Below are 6,000 nucleotides of genomic sequence, written 5' to 3' on the forward strand. Positions count from 1 at the left end.
ATCTGAGGGATGGTTCTTCAAAAAGAAGGATCTCCTTTCTTTTTTCAAATAGTGCCCAATATCTTTCAGATCCACCTGATTAGGTAGACTCTGTTTAACCTTCCGAAGGATGGCACCTTCAACAATGCGGGATGTGAACATCAGTCTAGACTGTGAGTTTAAAGTCCCGACATGGGGCTTGAAATAATGGCAGAAAGCATTGACCATGATAGCAATTCCTTTCTACATGTAGCCACCACCACAACCGCTGTGCAGTACGGCCTTGTTTCTGGTTCAGAACAAATGCCTAGTCTTTGATCTTGTGTTCTTTCAGATCGCTGCTACCATCTAATTGTCTCAGAACCTCTAAAAGTTGACCACTTGCCACAAATACTAGCATACAGTAACAAAAGCTTAAATTATATTGCTGGAATGCTGCACCAAGTTGGTTCTTAATCACTGGCCACTCAGAAGAAGGCCTCATTAGGTTTAGTGGAGTTCTCCAACAACAACAACAACAAATTGCATTTATAAGCAAGAGCCATTCACATGGCGTGCCAAGATTGGTAAAAAATAAGAAGGGTGACTTTGTGCCTCTACTGGTTCTTCTTAATCAATAAATGATCTTTGCATTTGATATGCAGCCTTATTATGAAAGTTCTCACAGCGGTTCACAGGATTTTTATTGTGAAGTGTAGTCATCTTGCATTTATAGGGGAATTAATGTGTCACTTTAGCATCTGTGAGCATCCTGCAACAACTATTGCTGGAAGTGCTGTCCTTCAGATGAGACGTTAAACCGAGGTCCTGGTTTCCTGTTCAGGTGGACATTAAAGATCCCATAGAACTATTCCCAAAGTGAAAGGAGTTTCTCCCAGTGTCCTGACCAACAGTGGCCCAAATAAAATTGATCATTAATTTCATGGTCGTTTGTGGCACATTGTTGTGAAAAAATTGGCTACAAAATACAGTTACTTTACAGTAAAATCCTGTGAAGCGCTTCGAAACGTTCTCTTGACATGCAAGGCACTATAACAAATGTAAGGATTATTAGTATCATTATTAAAAATGCAGAAGTAGCTCTTTAACAAGAGAGACGCACAATACAGAATTGCTGTGCAGGTATCATCAATATCAGGGGGTTCACATCTGATTAATTAATATCAGTTTGCTCAAGGCCTAGGTCTTAATGTGGATCTGTGTCAGTAAAAAAGTGGTGTTTTTGTGTCTCACTAAAGTGGCAGTCTTGTAGCTAAACCTCCAAGGCCCAACTTGTCTAAATTGAGAAGCAAAGCTATAGTCAGAATCATCACTAGCAACTGCATAAGGCAGGCAAGGAACACAGGACATTATTTTAAGGAAGTCCAGTACAGCACAATTAAAATTGCAGTACACCCTTTCCTCAGACACTGGAGCCCATTCTAACCAACTACTCCCCTCCCTTTTCTGAAATAAAAGTTAATGAACGATTTGTGAGCAAGCTTTGTCTGGCTGAATCAATCATTTAAACAGTGGTTGTTGGGCTGGGGGTGGGGGGAACATATTTAATGCCAGTATATTATCTATCCAGAAATACTTTTATTTCTCTCAGTGGATAACAAGCAGAAAGGATGGGATGTCTAAATAATTTGAAGTCTTTCTCAATAATTCACATTCTTAGTTTAGCTTCTCCAGAGAAAACACTGCAAAGAAAATTGTGGCAGAACAAAACATCGCAAAATCGTGAGTTTCATTAACATCAGTTATCATCTTCATAGAGTGTCGCTCAAAAACTGTAGACAGGATGTGGTGTTGTCATTTTTCTAGAATAGGAAGTCCAGGATATTGACAGGGCATTCTATCAGGCAGTGTTCACGTGTTTGCCTGAGCTTTCCACATTCACAGCTGTGTTGTTTCTCAACTTCCACCTGGTAATATTGTCACCAGTCTTTGTCACCCAGCTTTGGCTCGTTTGTGTTCGAAATCAGTGCCTGGAGTTGAAATTAGTAAAAATAAATGATAATAATAATCCTTGCATTTGATAACTATCGTGGAGTCCTATATATATACAAAATATATAAATATAAATATATACAATACAATGTTTGCATAACCAGTATGCAAATATTGTACCTCCGCAACCCACTGCTTTCCCTTATCAGCCCCTGAGGGCACAATTCATGCTCTGTTACAGGCTTTAGATTCATGAAAATACTTGTCTGATGTTTTTAATCAAATGAACCATTGCTCAAGTGTACTGTCGTTGGAAATAAGATATGTTTCACTGTTGTTGATTGACCAGCCAGCCTGGCTTATCAGCAGGAGTTGGACTTGGAGGAGCAGAACAGTCACTGTGGGACAAGGATTCTTCCCACTGTTAATTGCATTGCAAAGCCATAACAGGTAGTGTGATCCTAATGGAATAAGCAGTAGGAAGTTTGCCAGTGTTTGCAATGGTAAGCTGTAGTTTTAGTTGATTAAACTCCAGCTGCACCCTTTGTTCCCTAAGCCTTTCCTTTTGAGAAGCTTTGCTTAAACTCCCTAGGATTAAAAGGGTGCATCCCTCTAGGGAAAGAACCCGCACTTCACATCAGAAGAACAGAAAATTTATATTTTACCTGTAGGTACTCTCAGTAGCTTCATTTGGAGATTCTTAAGCATGAAGCATAGGGTTTCCAGACACTAATCCTACAAAAATAACATTCCTGTGTCAGTATGCAAATGTTAGAAACCTGCAAACTAATTCGAATATCACCAAATTGCTGGTACAATTCATGCTCTGTTAAAGGCGTTGGATTTATATGAATACTTTTCCTGTGTATTTTGAATATCGTAGCTAAATACGTTTCAAACCTACTGCCATCGGAAAAGGATACACTTTTCTACCTTTACTTGTGCTTGGACTTTTTGCAAGGCAAATGAAGAACTACATGAAGAACTATTGCCTTGATTCTGTTATAGCCAACATTGCTCTTGTTCTGTTCTTATACCACTAATAATGCTTATATTTGATATAGCGCTTTCATGTCAGCACTTCATAGGATATATTATTTGATGTGACACCTTCTTGTTCTCTCCAATTCCTAAGGAAATTCAGAGTACCACAAATGATGCCAGAAAGGGTGGTTGAGGCCAGGACACAGGACTCATTTAACAAAACAGCTTGATACTCTGATGATAGGGTAGGCAGTGGTGAAAGTAAGCAATAGAATAAGTTATAGATTCAGAATTGCAAATGATAATTATCACCCGCAATAAATTACTAGGAGGGTGGTTAGGCGAGGTCACTAGATTCATTAAGAGAGAGCAATAGGAAAAGAAGCAGAGTGGGAGGTATTAGGCAACACAGAGAGTGACAGGAAGAGAGGGAGAGTGGGCTTTTTTCATCTGAAACAATCTTGTAATTATGTGATCTTGTGATACAAAAAATCATAAATTCTAACCACATAATGATATGTTCCTAGACAGGGAGAGACGCAGTTTTGGCTTCCTCAATCCCAATTGTCCAAAACTGATGTCCTGGCTGTCAAACAGTTTAAACTCAGATAATATGATTGTATAACATTTTAAATGTGAGTAAAAAATAAACCTAGCACAGTACTTTAGAATGTACCAAGTCAGAAGAACAAGATGTAGATTTAGAATTGCAAATGATAATTATCACCTGGAACAAATTGCCAGGAGGGGGTTGAGGCGAGGAAAATGATTCATTAAACAAAAAGCTTGATGTTATGATGGGAAAAAATAGTAGGCCCAGTGTTCTGGAAGGGAGAGATTGTTTGAGCCGAAGGGCCTTCTTCACCCAAAACAATCTTGTGATCTTGTCACTGATTGCAAAGTCCATCTGCAGCAAACTCATGACTTAGGCATTCTACATCCATTGGAGAAATGACTCATTCATTTAATATTCAACATTACAGTCTTAGGTGTAACACGACACTCGTTTAACAACAGTAGCTCTTGTAATTGGACTCAAAACCAATTCTGAAAGAAGTTTAGCAAAATAAATGTAAACAGGAGACATTTAAACAAAAACAAGATCATTTGAAACAAAGGATGCTTGCCATTGACAGTGACTGTGGTGGAACAGATTTATTAATTATTTTCTTCTTCCCATTTAGGTGTGGACATTTTGGTAATTATCTGGGACTCCTGCATGTGGCTTTTGATTATCAAGACTTACCTTCAGCACAGAGGAAATAACTAAGGATTGTGAGGCATTTTCTTTGTTAATACAGTAACATTTATCTCATTCCTTCCACATATAAATAAATCTTAACGGCCTTTACAAAAATACAATTAATTAGAAATTAAATGCATGTTGCTGTGAAGGCAAACACAGCAACTAATCAGTGCAGATAAACAACAATGAGACAAATGGTCAATTCTCCAGATAAAATTGTTCACTTGCTTTGTGGCTGGCTGGCGTGTTTGCTTACAAATACACAGTGACTGCATTTTACAGTGGTAAATGGTGTTTAATTATGGATGATTATGTTATATATGGTCATGACTATAAGCGTTGATTCGTATGATTATGGGTAATGTACTCACTGTCGTTTAATAAAGAGAATGGGCAAGTGAATGACCTATAAAACCCCTGAAGTCAGCAATAAAATGGAACCTAGGGGTCAGCAGGCTGGTACAAACTGGTTTAGAACTATTAAAGAAGTTATACAAAGTTATATTTTCCAGAACAAAGAAACATGTGAGAAATCAATTTCAAGGCCAGGACAGGGAGACTGGGACGAGGAAATTAGGTGTCAGGAGAAGAGTCATGGGGAGCAAAGGAGGGGTACCGATACAATGAACACCATGTGCAGAATACGATGAGCAGATCTGAAGAAAGGTAACAGTCCAAAGGTGATGTGACTGTAAGAGTCAGTACTTTTAGAAATCTGAGTGAAGTTGTCTAGGATCGGGTAGAGAACAGAGGAGGAGCTCTGTGGTCAAACTTGCGAAGGGCTGATTTCTCCAACCGAAACCACAGAAACTCAAGATTGGAGAACGACTCCTCGGAGGACAAGCAGGAGGGCTGAAGGAGGGAGAACCACACGGACTCCGAGTTAAAACTCAGAGACCAGCGAGCAGGCAGTCTGAGGCTGTAGCCTTTTTTTTCTGCGCTCCTTTGTTCTTACATCTATGCTCAAGGACCCGATTGCTCATTATCTCAGAGGAGTGGACATCTTCCCAAGAAAATATGAAATGTAATCAGAAGCTAACCTCAATCCATCCAGCAAAGCTACTTTTAACCAAACCTTCTGGAACATTCGGTTGCTGTTTGAAATATACCAAGGCACCCTGAGGTGATAGTCGGTATACTTCAACACAGTCAATCTACAGCATGCTAAGGTGCTGTATCAAATGCAAGGGTTATAATCATTACAGAAATTTGAATTTGGGTTGTAAATTTTGCTTTAGGAGAGCAATATAAGACGGACTAAATGAGGGGAGAGCAGATCAATGTATTTTACAATTTTACTTTTATAGAGCGCCTTTTAACTTTTACAGAGCATTGGGAGGATGTCTCAAAAACGCTTTGCAGAGCCCAATTTGTGTCACATTTTCGTTCCGAGTCAGCAGGTTGTGGTTTCAAGCCCATGTTGGGACTTGCATCAACACAGTGTGAGCTGACACTCCGATGCGGCCCTGGGGGTGTGTTCCATTGTCAGTGGTGCCATCCTTCAGATGAGATGTTAAACCGAGGTCCCATTGGCCTATTCAGGTGGGCGTTAAATCCCATGGCTCTGTCTGTAAAGAAAAGGGAGATTCTCTCTCCAGGTGTCCTGGCCAACTGTCCCCCAAATAAAATTGTTGACTCACTCCATGGCTGTTTGTGGTACACTGTTTGTGGAGTCCTGTAGCTCAGTGGTTAGAGCACTCGCTTTGCAAGCGAGAGACCTGAGTTCAATTCCAGACAGGGCGAAACCTTGGGCAAGTTTCCTTACTCCACACAGAGCCTAATAATAATCCCTCCAAAAAAACAAAACAATAATAAATTGGACATTTTCAATCCACAACTGTCTGTGGGACGCTGCTGTG

This window comes from Callorhinchus milii, unplaced genomic scaffold (genome assembly GCF_018977255.1).
Source record: "Callorhinchus milii isolate IMCB2004 unplaced genomic scaffold, IMCB_Cmil_1.0 Scaffold14, whole genome shotgun sequence".
Lineage (NCBI taxonomy): Eukaryota > Metazoa > Chordata > Chondrichthyes > Chimaeriformes > Callorhinchidae > Callorhinchus > Callorhinchus milii.